Source organism: Apis laboriosa, unplaced genomic scaffold (genome assembly GCF_014066325.1).
Source record: "Apis laboriosa isolate Shangri-la unplaced genomic scaffold, ASM1406632v1 scaffold70_cov154, whole genome shotgun sequence".
Classification (NCBI taxonomy): domain Eukaryota; kingdom Metazoa; phylum Arthropoda; class Insecta; order Hymenoptera; family Apidae; genus Apis; species Apis laboriosa.
The window spans coordinates 1,321,130-1,339,365 of record NW_025224195.1 but is presented as its reverse complement, the minus strand read 5'-3'; the positions used below and the strand labels follow the sequence as shown (position 1 = coordinate 1,339,365).

The following is an 18,236-nucleotide window of genomic DNA, read 5'->3' as shown; positions in this document are numbered from 1 at the left end:
TCTTATCGTGATTACGCGCTATAAGAGTTTACCGTGTTCGTAAATCATCGTAAAATTAATTACTGAAAAACGTATTAATGTAAATATTTTGTTGGTTAATTAATGAATGAGATATGGGTGAATAAGAATGATTTTATCACGCGTTTAATTTAGAAACGCGTTTAATCATCTCGATGTTTTTGCATTTTAATAATAACCACGATAACGTGATATTTATTTGTTAAACGATTTATTAAACGCATCGATACTCGGGCGACGATTATTTTCAACGATTTTTAATTATACTTTATATTAAACTTTACGCTTTTCACTTCTTTCATAAACGTGTCATTATTGTATTTTATCCTTGCGCATATACAGTATGCGTTTAGCATATATTTAACGTAATAAATGCGAGCATATAAATTGTTAATACACTGAATCGATGTATTAAACAAGATATTCAACGAAATAAAGAGGATTTAAATATTAATTTTAGCAAGCTACCTTGTAATACTTGCATTGTCTGATATAACTCTTTCCTATACTACTGAGAAATCCCGATACACCCGCATATCCGGATATCTCTTGTTTAATAATCACTTTTTATCCCAATTAAAACGTATCGTATTTAATGTTGCATAATATTAAATACGCGTAATACGATGAATAAATAAAACGTCAAACGCGAAAATAAAAAGATTTCGAAAAGATACACAAAGTTACACTATCGCCGAACATATTATAATTATTTCCATTACTATTTTACAAAAATATAAATTTTATACTTATATATAAATCAATCAGAACTAATTAATTTTTTCAATCTGATGATAAATCTGTTGTAGATATTTGAATTAAGAGTTTAATTCGTATCTAGTAATATTTTAAAATAAATAAAAAAAAAAGAAAACGTAACTCGAAATATAACTACTAAAATTATAAAATATAAATCAATACATTGCATATCGATTCTTATATCAATTTAAAATCGTATAAAAAAAAAAAAAAAAAAAATGTAATTTTGTTTCAATCTCTGATATATCTCCCCTATATATTCCAACGTCTACCCATTTCTCTAAGCCTTTCCTTTGTATTTCCCCCGTTTCTTTTCCCCCGTTCTGCCGTTTCTTTTCAATTTTTCACCTTAAATGTCCTCCCGTAGATCTCACTTGGCATTTTCATTTCTTCTTTCGTCAACGCTTACCCCCCTCCTCCTCTCAGCCACCAATTGCCGAAGCGGTTCGGTGAAAAGAGCTATGTCTCTGACCGACATAAATCCGAAATAATTTAACTTGCAAGTGGCTGGCAACGTACAACGGCTTGACAGCCTCGTAAAAAATGGAACGCGCGAATGGTAATGACTCGCCCTGTGATTGGCCATTAAGCTTAACATCATTACGCGACACGTATTTCCACGCTCGTTCCCCAGAAACGCCATTGTGGAATATAAAAGGGAGCGTATTTCAATATATAATTTTCACGATTTTATTCTCAAAGAGTAAAATTTCTAATTTTCTTTTTTTTTTTTTTATAATTTTGTAACGCGTATATACATATTAATTTGTAATTTGTCACTGATTAAGAGAGCAAAATTCTAGAAGAATAATAATTCTAGAAATATTCGTATTATATATGGGAGAACGTGAATACGAAATATATAAGAGCAAAGGGGATTTTATACAACGAATAAAAAAATAAAGACTCGCTAAACAAATTACGCGTGTAGAAACAGAAGCCAAAAATATAGAGATGAAATTCGTTTCGTCTAACGTTTCATTTTTAATTTAACGTTTCTCCACTTATCGCATCCTCCTCTTATATTCTTTACTTCGTTATATATTTCCTTTTATTTATTCACATATGTACCTTTTTTTATATTTTAATCGTATCCTTTTGTTCCCCTTTACACCCCCTCCTATCCGCGAATTACATTCGTGTTTTAAATACGAAATCAAACAACTCGATTCTTCGAATTTTCCGCTGCGAAACTAAAGAAAGGATTGCAAACAATTTCGAATATTTTGCAAGGCGTGCGAAACATTCGGTAACGCATTCTGGTTGCAAACGGCGGCGCATACTTGGCGTCTGCATTTCGCGACGGCCGCGAAATCGTTGAAATATTTTGCGCGATAGACACTTTTTTCTTCCCCTTTTTCCCTTTTTTTTTTTTTTTCATTTTACATCAAAAAACAAACAGACAAAGAACGAAAGGAAAATCGAATCGATCCCCCTTCCCTCCATCGATATTTCTCCCGCCGCGAAGATCGCACAAACCGTGTTGAAATTATTCGCCCGTTATCTAAATTTATTTATTAAAAAAACGCTATTTGCAATTCTTACGATTGCTTATCGGCCTACACGCGACGTACTGGAAAATATAATTCGGTCAGCTATCTCGCTCTACAGCCGGTTTAAATGGAATTCAGTCGGTTATATCATACCGGGCTGGGTTAACCTGCCTGCTGGGATGAGTTTTATCGTTCCAATATAGCTATAATAAGAGCGTGGCGTGATAGATGAATCATCGCAATTGTTAACTCGTTGCTCTCGGCCGCCACGCATCACCCCCGTCCCGTACCTGCCATCGATCCCTCATTTTTCCCGACCGATCTCTCTCGAGGGTACCCAGAATTCGATCGAAAATCCCAAATATCGCGCAACACAGCGGTGATAGCTTCGCTAGTTATTTGGAAATAAATCCTCTGGTTACTTGAAAATTTGCTATATCGAATTCTGATGGCCTTTCTTTTTTTTCTTTTTTTCTTTTGAATATTCTACCGCGCGAATTTATATATAGAGGGATTATAAAATAATATCGATATAACACATTCGGATTTTATATATATATATATATATATATATATATATCTTTCGATGCGTTTTTTCCCCCTGCAAATCGTATCAATAATTTTAACGTCATTCGCCTGTGAGTTATTCTTTTTTTCTCTTTCTCTTTTAAATGAAACTCTTCCTGAAATGATACTATTCGTTTTTTTTTTACGATCAATTTGTCTCGTTATTCGAAATTTGTCGAATATTAGCTCGAGATTTAAAATTTCTCTCTTCGAATAGTTTATTAAAAATATTTTCTAAGCGAAATAAAGAATGCCTTCTCTTTATAAGTTATGAATTTACGTTCTCGATAATTTTTTTCTTAAGCTTAAAATTCATACCGTTCAATATAATATAATGCTATTTAGCTTATATAGCTAGGAAACGAATTATACTTATATCGGTATATAATCATCGAACATTTTACTCGTCGATATTAATCCTGCACGCAACGAATCAATGTGTAATTTTATATCTGTTAATATCGAAAATACGGGAACAAGCACTTTGATCGAATCCGCTAAACGAACCCCCTTACAGAGAAATGAACATATGATCATCATGATTTGTTTATCCCATCTCGAATTTACGTAATTAAATATCGATTCGTTAGCCCGTGATTGGCCGTTTAACAAACACAAGCGATAAAACGGTTGTTCAGGCGCGAATGAAGTTAAATAAATGTGAAAACACTTCTAACGGCGGGGGAAGGGGGATGGGCAACGCAACGCAAGGTAAACACGAAGAAAATCCATTGGAAAAATCAACGTAACGTCGTCGATGCAGGGTTGCTCGTTACTCCTCCTACTACAGAATTGTTTATATTCCATAACTGGAGGGACCAGATTCCTCGACAACGTGCAAGAAATGTTAGAACTTCGATAAACATAGTTGTTCCTGAATTATAATCGAATAGTTTCAAGTTTGATATCTTTTTTTCTCTCCCGATATGAGTATCTGCTTCCTTCCACTATTATTATCTCTTTCTTTTTTCTTTTTCTACACTTGAAGCAGCCTCTTTTATTTTCCCAAATTTCTCCTTGTTACTTTCTTCATTACAAAAATTGATCCATCACTTTCTCTTTAATAGTAGAGAAAAGAAATTCTTATACAACAATAGGAAAATTGTACCAGCAATCCTAAGAATCTAATTATTTTAATCACTTCCTAAAATATCCATCTCTCCTATATCCCACTCTACTACATGTTTACAAAAATAATATCTTTTAATAATCTTTTTCTTCTTAATAGTAAAAAAAAGAAATTTTTATACAACAATCGGAAAATTGTACCAGCAATCCTAAGAATCTAACAATTATTTTAATCACTTCCTAAAATATCCATCTCTGCTATACTATATTCCACTCTGCTACATGTTTACACAAAAATAATATCTTTTAATAATCTTCTCGTTAATAGTAGAAGAAAGAAATTCTTATACAACAATCGGAAAATTGTACCAGCAATCCTAAGAATCTAATTATTTTAATCACTTCCTAAAATATCCNTTGTTACTTTCTTCATTACAAAAATTGATCCATCACTTTCTCTTTAATAGTAGAGAAAAGAAATTCTTATACAACAATAGGAAAATTGTACCAGCAATCCTAAGAATCTAATTATTTTAATCACTTCCTAAAATATCCATCTCTCCTATATCCCACTCTACTACATGTTTACAAAAATAATATCTTTTAATAATCTTTTTCTTCTTAATAGTAAAAAAAAGAAATTTTTATACAACAATCGGAAAATTGTACCAGCAATCCTAAGAATCCTAACAATTATTTTAATCACTTTCTAAAATATCCATCTCTCCTATACCATATCCCATTTTGCTACTTGTTTACACAAAAATAATATCTTTTAATAATCTTTTTCTCATTAATAGTAGAAAAAAGAAATTCTTATACAACAATCGGATAATTGTACCAGCAATCCTAAGAATTTAATTATTTTAATCACTTCCTAAAATATCCATCTCACCTATACTATATCCCACTCTGCTACATGTTTACACAAAAATAATATCTTTTAATAATCTTTTTCTCCTTAATAGTAGAAAAAAGAAATTCTTATACAACAATCGGAAAATTGTACCAGCAATCCTAAGAATCCTAACAATTATTTTAATCACTTCCTAAAATATCCATCTCTCCTATACCATATCCCACTCTGCTACATGTTTACAAAAATAATATCTTTTAATAATCTTTTTCTTCTTAATAGTAAAAAAAAGAAATTTTTATACAACAATCGGAAAATTGTACCAGCAATCCTAAGAATCTAATTATTTTAATCACTTCTTAAAATATCCATCTCTCCTATATTATACCCATTTTACTACATGTTTACACAAAAGATAATATCTTTTAATAAGTTAATAGTAGAAAAAAGAAATTCTTATACAACAATCGGAAAATTGTACCAGCAATCCTAAGAATCTAATTATTTTGATCACTTCCTAAAATATCCATCTCACCTATATTATACCCATTTTACTACATGTTTACACAAAAGATAATATCTTTTAATAATCTTTTTCTCCTTAATAGTAGAAAAAAGAAATTCTTATACAACAATCGAAAAATTGTACCAGCAATCCTAAGAATCTAATTATTTTAATCACTTCCTAAAATATCCATCTCACCTATATTATACCCATTCTACTACATGTTTACACAAAAGATAATATTTATTATTAATATTCTACGAATTATACACATCGAAAAAGAAAAAAGAATGAATATCTGATTATTTGTAACTCGATTTACGATAAATCGTTGCCTACTTAGAAATATTTGTCTATCAATACACGAAAGGAGAGTATATCGGTTTGACACAATTCCAAAAGTTAAAAATGATTGTCCCGCCTATGTCGAACGCGAATACGAATCCGTGCAGTGTGTACACACACAAGTTGTTAAAGTCGTTAGCTACGCGTCTTAATCGAGTTATTCGGTTACATTGGGCAACGTTGGTGTCTTCATTCAATTACAACTTAGACGGATCCACGCGATCTATACATGCCTAGTTTACGACAAGCGGATTAGCATGCAAATTCGATGCATTGAATTTCATAGTTTCGACAGCTGTAACAACCGAATAGATTCGTTGTGACGTGCCGAGGTCGTGGCCTCGACTCGTCGTCGTCGTCGTCGTCGTCATCGCTCCTCTCTCTCTTTCTCTCCCTCTCTCTCAACCACCGTCTGTTCCTGATAAGCGAATTGTTTAGTCGGTCCAAAGCCGCTACTAAGTAAGGGATTAATCAAATTCAGCTGCAATACCGGTGTCAGGATTGCTTCGCGGTTTCCAACAAAAGCAAGAATTACCGAAGACGCCATGACGAGGATTCGTAACTTTTAACTTCGTTTACGCGATTTAACGTTTTATTATAAGAGCAGAGAGCAACAGTTGGAATAGTAACGTCAGATATATATATATAAAATAAAATTTTTGCCTCTAATTCCAACATTGGGATTCAAATATGATGATGATTATCGAAAGTTTTATTAAACTAACAAGCCAATTATTCTAGATTATTCCAGGCAGTATATAAAACAATCTCACGATAACCTGGAACTTATATCCCTGCTGATAAAAGTAAAATAATAATTTTTCCGAAGAATCAAAATAATCATTGATCTCGCGATTTTAATTAAAAAAAAAAAGAAAAGAAAAGCCATTAAAAACCACTACAAGTGTAACGTATATTCGAAACAAAATCGCATCACGAAACGTGGCACGTATCTAAAGCCTGCGATCAATTTGGAGCGCTAAACCGGTTCATAACATTAGCATTCGTAGCCAGAGGTTCAGCTACCGTTTCCTGACGTTCTTCCTATGTGTAACCGTGTGAAAATTGATATCTGGCCACAAGTAACTACGGTATCTTACATGCGTTCAACTAGGCGTATGCATGTTCTCGTGCCAGCCTCGTCAGTATATAATCGTCTCTAAGCAGGTATTATCGCTTCCACGACGGCGCCTAGCATGTCGCAATTTTTTCCTTCCCTTCCAGTTTGCACGAGTACCTACAATCTTCACACGCTGTCGAGCACCTATCTTTTGCACGAATCTACGATGTTCTCGTCGCAATTGCGTGATTATCGTGCCTTCCAAAAATTCGATTGCACACACGGAAGAACAAAAAAAAAAAAAAAAAAAAAAGAACACGTATTAATCTTCGTGAAGACGTTCTAAAGATCTCAATTGCGTTATGGAAACTCTATGGAAGCACGTCGATAGCAAAACAAATAATCAAATAGTTTCTTACATTTTTCTCTTTTCTTGATAATTATAAAAACTTTTGATCGTGAGCAATTATCCCTATACAACCATTCCTTACGATCAAACATTTCTCAATCTTCCTCACAGATTTCTAATAGACAGGCTCACTATAATTTTAATCCAATGCACAAGTTTTAACAAAATTTCTCAACAACCTATATATATATATATATATACATCCTTAAAGCAAAACTACATAAAGAAATACGCAAACTATCAAAACGAGCAATTCTAAAACAAAAATTAGAAAACCCTGTTGCAATCCACGAATAAGCCGTGCTTCCTCGATCGAGCATCCAAAAGGCGGTGGCGTTATAAGCTTAAGAACGGGTATTAAAGCTCGTACGATTTTCGCGGCACGAGTTATGCTCGCGTTCACGTGGCGGCCCTTGGCGTGCAAGGGTGGTGCAAGGGCCGCTCGTATATTTTGCCAGCGCCGGCTTTCGTGCCGTTGCATTCGTGCTCGGCGGTGGTTGCGAAGCTGGATAGCTGTTGGTTCCAGAGAAAATAGCCGCTTGCCTGTCTCTGACCGGACGGAATACACACGGGGCTCCCCGCTTCTTATCCGAGCCGCAATCTATTCGCGCCGTGGCCCACTTTCTTGCACGTCCTTCACTATCTCCCTTCCACCCCCTTTATCTTCGTTTCCCAACCAAGCCCCCCTTTTCGCTCTCCGCCCGTTGTTTCGCCACGCTTTATTATTGTATCGCCTTTTGTTCCACCGCTAAACTAAACTGGATGGCAGCGATATTTGCTTACCGGCGATATTAATTTTCGATCCCTCGCGTGTTTCCTAGTTGTGTTAATAGTGGTTTTTGCCCGCTGCTTTGAATCGTTATGTTTTGGAAATTGTTGTAGAGTGGATTTGGATTATCGAAGTTAACGAAATATTCATGATATGGTGTTTTTCAAGAAATGGTTGGCTCATGGTATGATCAAGGAACGAGGATATATTTTTAGTAGAAGTAAGTATCGATCTGAGAAATTGTATCTTGAGATGATGTATAACTTAATTTATGTCGCTATTCTTCCTGTGGAACGGGCTATTGGTATCGTAACGAAGCTATGCAGATCGCATCGAGAGCGTGATTCTTAGAAGAAATGACAAAGAGCAATATGCTTCCAGCCCCAAAGGACAAAGGATTGTTCTCCGTGCTTGAAATTCAAATTTTAATAGGGTTCCAAACCGTGGTGGTGGTGTAAGGGAGGATAGGGAAGCGCAATCATTATTTCTCGAAAGAATTCCGTTTTAAGGGATGGATAAGTTGAAACTGCAATGGGGAGGAATAAACACGGCAAAACGTTTCATTTCCATCGACGATGAAAATTCCTTGCCTCCATAAACATTACTCTTACTCCACCGTTTCTCTCGGATAGTTCGAAATCCTTGTTCCGTGAACAAGTTTCAAGTTCTTTTCTAGAGATACTGCAGAGATCTCGTTTTTTTTTTTTTTTTTTTTTTTTTTTTTTACGTTACTTTATTAATTTCAGAGCAAGCAATGGCGAAATAATTCTCGTATTTTCGCGTTATATTAACCAAAAAATTCTCCGTCCAAATGCAATAAATGAGATTTTCCAAATATAACTTTTTAATTTACAATTCTTCTTCGACTCGTCCTCAACAGCGATATTTAAAAATTTAATAATTTCGTAGAAACGAGGAATAAGAAGAAAATATATGTTGAAAGATCATATAAGCAAGATATTAACGGAACTTTTATACGTGAAATTCAGAGCGCATCAAAATTCTAATGGGTTGTAAATTCTTATCAAGAGCCATGTTCTTATCAAGAGTATTATTCACGCTGGCCCACTTTCGCCTCCCATTGTCTTGATGTTCCTCTTCGTGTAAATACCCTGTATAATTCCTGTATCTAACAAATTTGAGTTCGCACCTTTTACAAAATAATACGAATCGTTTTTAAATTGTATAAAATATCATTAGAATGAATGAAAAAAATTGATGCTTGGATAGAAATTTTATGTGATAATATTATTCTTGCAATTCTTTTTGTAATTATTCACAAAATTAAATCTTATTTCTTTTATCGTTTAATATTATTCCTTTTTCTTTTTAACACGAATTAAAATTAATTCTTTTCTTTAATTTTGCATAACTTTTAAAATATGTATGCAGAGATATCTTATTACCTCATAATTTCGTTAAAATCTTGATGGATTATCAGATATTCTGCATCGAAGCATCAATCGAATACAATTATTGAAAGTAAATTTGTTCCACATTAAAGAAAAATTTTCAATGTTTAAGCATCTACTTTATATTTCATTCAATTTTGAATTAAGAATCAGGAGAGGCACGTATATTTCTGCGTGTTGTATTTTACAAATATTAGCCTGGAAACTTGTCAGACTTCCAGCTGTGTCTAACCGGTCAGACTGTACGCAGGAAACGTTCTTCTTGCTGGAGGCGCAATTTATTCACGCTGGCCCAGTTCTTCTTCTTCCATTTTCTCCTATTTCTCCCGCTTGCTGGAAGCAGTTCTGCGGAGTCTATACATTCTACGTCACTCCTCTTCCACCCCCCTGGCACTTTGTTTTTCACATCTACTTAGACGCAATCTTTCGGTTGAAATACAAGTGAACGATCATTAGATTAACGAGAGCGAATCAGCGTAATTTTTTAAGGGAAATATTCGATCCATGAAGGGAAAAAAATGTATAATTTCACTACGTGGATATGTTATTTAATGGAATTGTTAAAAAAAGAATCTAGGTATTAAGTATATGGAATATTAAAAAATATGGAAAAATCTAAATATATAATTAAATATCGATTATACATTTTTTTCAAGTATTCAGAATATTGAAAATCCTAATATATAATACTCTATTGGCTACAGAAGTTAAATTAATTCAAATAAAATATTAAAAATCGAGGAATGAAATAGAGAAAAAAATCAAATCTAAATATTATATTAAAAATAATATATTCCAATTTCGCGTCATCTTTCCTTTACATATTCCTTGCTTGAAAATGCGAACGTTTGTAGAAGAAAATACTACAAACTGTGAAAGAGTGATGCAAAAATGCCTGCATTCTATATGGCCGCACGAAATTACAAAATAAAGTAATTATAAAAAGTTGGCAGACAAAAGAATTGTACGAAGTTTCGTTCTGCTTGACGAACTGCAATCTATTTATATGATTATCTTCTTTCGTCTCTTCCTCGTTTCCATCCCTACCTATTTCTTCATTTGTAATTCCAGCCGTCCACAGCACGAGAGGCAATGCATGCAACGCAAAATGTAATTTCCAGGTAAACTAGCCGGAAACCTCCCTCCCTCCCCCTCGCGAATGACCAAGGTTTTAATATGTAGAATATAAAGTTCCAATGAAAAGTTAAGAATACTAAGAAGAAGATTAATTTGAAACTACGTTTTCAAGCAAAATTTATTTACAAGTTTATTCGCGTTGTTTTCTCGCTTACGGTATTTGCTATCATTATTATTAAAAAGTTAAATATCCGCGTTGACCTATCGAAATATTCGTGTCTTATAATACTTTTTACAAAAGAAAGAAAAAAATGATTATAAAACGATCGAAAGATGTTAAAGTGTCTACTAGATATCGTAATAAAAATTGTAAGAAAGGCTAAGGTGCGAAAAAAATATATATATAATGAAAGTAATAGCTTTCCATTAAAATTCGCTTCAAAAGTGATTATGCAAGAGAAGCGCACTTAATGAACGAAAAATTAAATAGCAACCAACCTAGCTCTACTTTCTGATGTTACAACATTATAATGAATTTTGAATGTTTGGAGACCATTTATTTAATTAAAAACTTTACGCAAAATTCTACTTCATTCTCTCCCCTTGTTAATTTTTAATTTAATTTTAAACCTCGTACACTCGACAAAATATGTAACATTTGGGTAACAAAAAAAATCTCGATTCAATGAAGAGGATTAATTTTTGAAACGCGTTAAAAAAATTATTCGCCATCGTTGAATATTATTTATCGCGAAAATTTTACTTTTAACCTACGAACTGAAATTTTCCATTCACTTCGCAAACTTTGTCCTCTGAATTTTTTTCTTCTTCTTCTTCTTCCTCTTCTTCTTCTTTTTCTTTTTCAACCTGTCAAACTTTTGCGCGCCGGTAAAAATCGTTTCTCGTACTTGTCAAATCCAAGTCTCCCTGGAATATTGCGGGCCGGGATAAACGAAAGGGAAAGACGATCAAAGTCGTGTCTGTTAAGTTTCACGATGGAGTCAATTAAAAGTTGGGGAAACTTGGAGTCTTCTCTTCGTGCATACGAATCCTCGTCAGCGTAGCACGCGGGAATTTTTCACTCTACCGGATATTACATCCGTCCGTGAATCGAGAAATTCTTACGAACACGAATCACGATATTTCCATTAAACGTTTACTATTTTACAAAATATATCCAAATATATAACGGTTAATGACTCGAAAATCCGAAATTATCTTCCGTTACAAATCGATATGTCGATATATCGTGTTACAATCGTAGTAGCATCATCACATTACGATATGTTAATGAAAAACGAAAATTGTTATATTGTAATATAGTAAAATAGTAAAATATTATATTAATATATAGTAATTGTTACTTTGCCTAACTTCGAATCACGCTTTTTTTTAACAATGAATATTTTGAGAGCGACAAAATATTAACTAATGAGGTTAATCTATTTTTTTTTTTTTTTACACTCAAAACATTAATAAAATTACGCTTTAACCATTCACAGACAATTTTCTACAATGATTTTATGAATAATATATAATAAATTATGGATTTCAAAAACAAAAAAGAGCGTTAAGCGTAATTTTGAAAAATATCTAATCCCTTTGATATCGTATCTAATGAACAAACGAAACGAAATTACAACGAAACGAGCAACATTTACGTAAAAACATCATTAAAATTACTCGAAATACCGCTCACGAGAATTTTCAATACACGAATAAAATTAAAATAGAATACGATTCCCGGGACGTAGACGAGGGAAAGAAAATTTAAGCCGGTAAGACCCACACCCTCGCCATCCTATCATCCATCCGACTGAAACCCGACTCTATATCCACTCACCGTCTGGGAATTTCATCTTAACCGGGAAATGCAGTTGCAGATGCAGGAAAAGACCGATCCCCCAGAAAGACACCGATACTCGAAGGGGAGAGAAGAGTGAAACGAGCGTAAGAGTCAGTCCTTCGAAGAGGGGGGGGACGTTGAAAAAGGGACGAAAACGAGACATCCGACCGAATTTAATAATTTTCCCATCCACGTCGCGTCTCTGGCTATCCTCCGTTTTTACCTCCGCCAAACCCCCTCCTCCCCATCCACCCACACTGGACAAGCTTTCACTCGCCAAAACGAGCATCATACGTGCAAATTGCAATACGCCCCGGTGGTCTTTATTAAGTTCCTCTCAGTCGAGCTGATACGAGGATATACACAAGGGCCCCCTTCCCCTCCCCTCTCCCCCCCAATACCTAGCCCCAATGGCAACCGTACGTGTCCATACGGATTTCGCGACGAAAACAACGCGTGCTCTCAACGTTACTCTCGAAACCCTTTAACGTCAACTAACGACTTGGCTACCACCTACCGTGGTGTGCACAACGGGCAAAAGGGGGTGAGACCTGGGCCAGGTTGAACGTTTTAAGGGTTTATATATATATACATATATATATGTATAGGTATCCTCGAGAGAAATACTTTGCACAGGATGTATGAAGCGCGGCAATCTCATTACTTGCCCTTATGCGTATTATAATTAAGCGAGGAGAGGGTCGATTCGTTAAAATTATTCGCCGTTTTATTATACGGGCCGGTGAAAAGTGGCCGGCTTCGAGTGGAACAGGTAAACGAGGCGAATTTACTCTCGCAAGCGCGGCGGGTGTGTCGTCAATTATGCAACGAACCGCTAACGGATGAAGATTTTCGTGCCTTTGTGAAAGGCGCGGTTATTACAGAGAGGGGCGAATAACGAGTCCGGTACGTGTCGATGGCGGTTTATTCGATACCACGTTTCGCGTTAATTCCCATTTCTGGGAACTTAGCTTCGTTTTTTTTTAACTATTTAACTTCGTTTCTTTCTACTTTCTTCTTTTTCTTTAAGCTTTCAAATTTTGAAAAGGGCGAGGAGAGAGAGAGAGAGAGAGAGAGAGAGAATAAGAAATTTTTCGAAATTGATACGAGCCAACTCGATCTCTAATCGTATATAATTTTAATACTCGAAGAGAGTATTTCCCTCTCTCGGCCAATTAATACAAGCCTATTCCATTATTCAATTCGTAAGAAGCGCAATTGAGCTAATGAGCGCGGGGAAATCGGATTTCGGACGGTTTGGCGGCTATCATTTGTTCAATTATGCATCCGGCCTTATCTTTCTCTTATCCGATAAAATAGTGGGAGTGGACAATTTCGTCTTTGGGGGAGGGAGGAGATGGTCGTGGAGATCTGTGTGTATACGCACACGTCTACTACCTGGTAAAGTCCTTAATTAAAGCTTTCCCCGGTGGGCGAAATCGCTCAAGAGTCGGATTAGTCCCGCGAAATCCCCATTAAACTTAAAATGAATTTCCACTCGTGGATACGCGGAGGCCAACTATACACCACGGCTGTATACGTGTACGCGCACCAGGACACCCTGTATACCCTGTATAAACCAGCTTATCCAACGTCTATACGTATATATACATATACATATATATACATATACATATATATATATATATATATATATATATACATACATACATATACAACCCTTTCGTCGTATTCCACTCTACGAGGCCGTGTTTGTACTCGTCTATACCTTCTAACCGAAAGCCCTAAATAAAACCGTGGATATCTGTATGCGGTGAACGTTGCTACTGTCGTTCGCGCTGATTGCCGTGTCCCGTCCAAGGGGTCGAAGGGGAGGGAGGAGGGGGATGGGAGGAGGGGGGTTGGAGGGACTCGCGACTGGACTCGACTGTTTTCCATGGATGGAGGAGGGGAATGGTTTGTATGTTCCTGCTAGCCGTTCGGGGGTGGCTTGCAAACAAACCGCGTTCTGTTATTTGATTCTGCCCGGCCGGCGCCATTTCGGGACCTGGGACCAACTTTTCGAAACCGAAACGGGTGTACACCGACCGCGAATAACGACAAATCCACGCCTATTCCGCGTTCATTCCTCGATCGCGGGATTGGTGGATTCTCAGAGCGAAATTTTATTTATAATCGATTATTTTTAAGTTTTCGGTATTCGATTTCTATTTCGCGACGAGTTGAAATAAGTTGGGACGATATTTTTGTTGCGGGTATATGTAAATAATAATTCGCGTGAAATGATGATGTATTGATGTTGTTTTATCGCGTGTCGGGAATGAGTATGAGTAGAAGAGACGGTAAGTTGTGTAATAAAGGGTAGCGGAATATATTTGGAGAGCATTGAAATGATAATTAGAAGAAGAGATAATTGAATCGTTTTTCGTGGATATTTGAAAAAAATTGTACGAAAGAATGTTGCGAATATGTGATTTTGTCCAATTAAAAATTAATTCTCCCAAAAATATTCTGCTTCGAAATGAGATAAATACGAGTTAAATGACAAGAGATCCGAAACCTATTACGATCTTGATGATTTTTTTAAATCTATTTCGATCGTTGACGATTTTAATAAGTCAATTAGATTGAATATAACTCTAATTCTATTTTCATTAATTGGAAAATTTTATGTATATAAATACATTTTGAATCATCATGATATTAAATGGACAAAATCCATAACGTTCGTTTAATCGCGACTCTCAATCGTTATATAGATATAATAGTTTGAATTTATTAGTTCTAAAATGGATTTCATAACCTGATACGATAAACTTGAATTAATAGTGACAAGCGTATGCTTACTGATGGCGTAGAATTTAATATACGCAACTGGATGGTTCTAATCGTAAAACCAAGCATTAAAGCACGCGACAAAATTGTGCCTTTCATGACTGTCGGTGTATAAATTTTATATTTTTTGCGCACGCTCGTAAAAGCTTCGTAAAGTTCTATTCTGTATCGGTTATATGCTGTCCTTTTTATGTTGCTCGTAAATTCGCTAAGATTTCACGCTTGCATACGCATCCACACGTGTGTACAATTGCGAGTTGAAATCACGAAAGTTTTGAATATTTCGTTTAATTCGATATATTTAATAAAAAAAATTGATCAATATTTTTGTTTTCTAATCTGAAAAATTAAAACAAACTCTTTCCACGAACTTTTAAACCGATTTCTTCACGCTCGTTAACTTGACGTTATAAAATTTGAAAACGTTCTTTATAATTAATTAAAAAAACATTCGTCGATTTAGCTCATCTTTTGCCAAAAGGATCTAATTACATTTATTATTTTTACACGAGAAAAATTGCGATTCTACGAATTTTAACATACGAAATATTCTTTATCAATCATTTATTCTTTATGAAGGATGTGCTAAGAGTCTAAAAATATCAAAAAAATATCTAATATTATGCCTAAAAAATATCGCGATTAAAATTAAAAAAAGAAAAGCAATACTATGAATAATATATACTATAATCTTGATGACACGAGCAAATAGTTTTTGGTGGAGTCTAACTACATTCCCATTTATCCTCGAGCAATATACGAATTGTGTCTAGAGATAATAAGGTATTATTAATGTCGTCACGCCACAGCTCTCTAATAACTTGCTAACTTTGCAAACTATTCTATTTCTTGTCATATATATACCTATGCCATTTATCCGATTTCGAAATGATAATTATTTTTGCATGGTATATCTTGTACGAACTACATCGTACAATATTTTAAAAATTATTTTTTAATTTAACGCGGAAACAATAACTAGCTATTTTCGATTATAAAAATATTCTAAACTTTTAGAGAATGAAAATTTTCGCGAGATTTTATTAGTATGCTTCACGACAAAAAAAAAAAAAAAAAAGAAATTAAAAGTCACTCGCTGTCCCATATATTACAAGATTTTACAAGATACACGAAAAAAAATCAGTTCGTGGATTACGTAAATGTCAAGTGATACTTTTCCCTTTGACGCGGTCATAAGCAGCGTTAAGATAAGATACGTTTATGAGAAGAGGAACGCTTTAAGTAACTCGATAACTGGTTGCACCTGACAGATGAAGAGACTTAGTCTCTCATCCTACGAACAACCCCTGAAAGGCAAACTTAAGTTCCAAGAATGAGAAACTTTCGAGAGACGTCGCTTTGACTCGTTCCTCACTTTCTTCCGTTACCCCTTTCTCGCTATCCACGCATAAGTGTCGTTTCGAAACTTTTGCTTTTAATTGCCAATTTATATTCGCGAGAGATATATTTCGAGTTGTAACAGCTATTAGCTAACGATAAAAAGTTTCGCGTGATAAAAATGTATAGGTTATAGGTAAACGTTATAGGTTAGGTTTTCGGCGGATTATAGAAATATTTTTTTTAGAAAATATTTTTTAGAAATGATGTAAAATAAACTATCTAATTATCAAAATAAACGAATAAAAAATAAATTTAGATTCGAAAGATTGTCAATTGTATAATAAACATACGTGTATATATATATATATATATATATATATATATATATATAGCTATGAAAAGATATGTAAATGAATAAAAAATAAGTAATTTAGACTCGAAAGATTGTCAATTATATAATATAAGCGTACGTATTAATCGAATAATAAATAGAATATACGAATAATTATTATATAGCTATAAAAAGAAATATGTACTTACATTTTACGCAGCAGCAAACAAACGCACCTCAAAGAAAAATGGCCTTCTAAATACTACGATTATCGATAATTACGCTTACGTCATAATTTCGATTATCGAATAACGAATGAGCAAAGAGAAATGCGCAGTAGTTCGGAAAAATAGAAATACATCGAAACGTATATAATATGACGCAATTTCCAATTTTTTAGAAAGATATTACGAAAAAATGAAAAAATATGTACTTTTACGTATATTGCAAATAAATCACGTATCTCAAGGAAAAATACTAAAATTTCTAAACACGAATATCGATAATTGCCACGTCATAATTTCGATTATCAAATAACGAAGGGAAAAGAAATGCGCAGTTCAGCAATATGTCGAAACATGTCGAAACATGTCGAGCATAATACGAACGCGTACTTCCAATTTTTTTGGAAACGTTACAACGAAAAAATGTCACGTACTTCGAGCAAAACATTGAACAAGAAAGAGAAATATATATAAACATTACTAATAGACGCAGTATCGAAACATGTAGGTCGAAATACGTATTAGGTCGAAATACGTATTAGATCGAAATACGTATTAGATCGAAATACATATTATTAACGTAATTTAATTTAATAAAATCAAATTTACATCGTACGTTCGTTTCAATATGGATAAAAAAATTATAAAAATCTATTCTAAGCAAATTTTTGTGGAACTTACCAATCTTGAAGAGAAGCTACGTCATCAGCTACGAATCGTCGTGGCATATGCATGCTATAAATCATTTTTCTTTCGATGTTATTCCGACAATCTGCACAAATGAAAATCAAAATCGTAAAATAAATGTATAAAAAGAACCATATTAAGATGAAGCAACAAGTGAATTCGAACCTAGATTCAATAAAGCTACTACGCAGTATCGATAACCTCACAATCAAATACACAAATGACAAGAAAAAAACACAAAAAAACTCAAAACACTAATTAATTTCACTACTACAATAATATAAATAGATTATTAAATAAACAAAACTGATTAAATTATAAAATTTGGTAACAAAATGTGAATAAAATTATTCGAATCACCGAAGCCGGAGCGATACACGTCCTCTCACGATGATTATCCACAGGAGAATGACGTCGCGCGCCACAGTTTACTTAGAAGCTTTCTGATTGGTCGACATTATAAACCAATTCTTGAGTAAAAATCGCGCGAAAAATTAAAATGTTATATAATATATTTTAAATATTTTAATTAAAAATATATTAAGAATAGATTATTAAAATTTATAAAATAATAATAAATAAAATAATAATTTTATTCTTACATTAAATATTTAATATCTATTAATAAATAATAAATAAATAATTCCAAATTTTTAATAATATCTTATTTAAA

At 33.9% G+C, this 18,236-nt stretch overlaps 1 long non-coding RNA gene across 2 annotated transcripts in view; it reads right to left on the bottom strand.

Moving 5' to 3' along the window:
* LOC122719175 overlaps window positions 1-17,910 on the bottom strand; it is a 98,114-nt gene extending 80,204 nt beyond the window's left edge. For both annotated transcript variants that reach the window (XR_006347527.1, XR_006347526.1), the window contains exons 1-2: window positions 17,729-17,910; window positions 17,558-17,648 (exon numbers count right to left, since the gene is read on the bottom strand). This is a non-coding gene — a long non-coding RNA (uncharacterized LOC122719175). The remainder of the gene's footprint in view (window positions 1-17,557; window positions 17,649-17,728) is intronic.
* Between the last annotated feature and the right edge of the window lie 326 nt (window positions 17,911-18,236).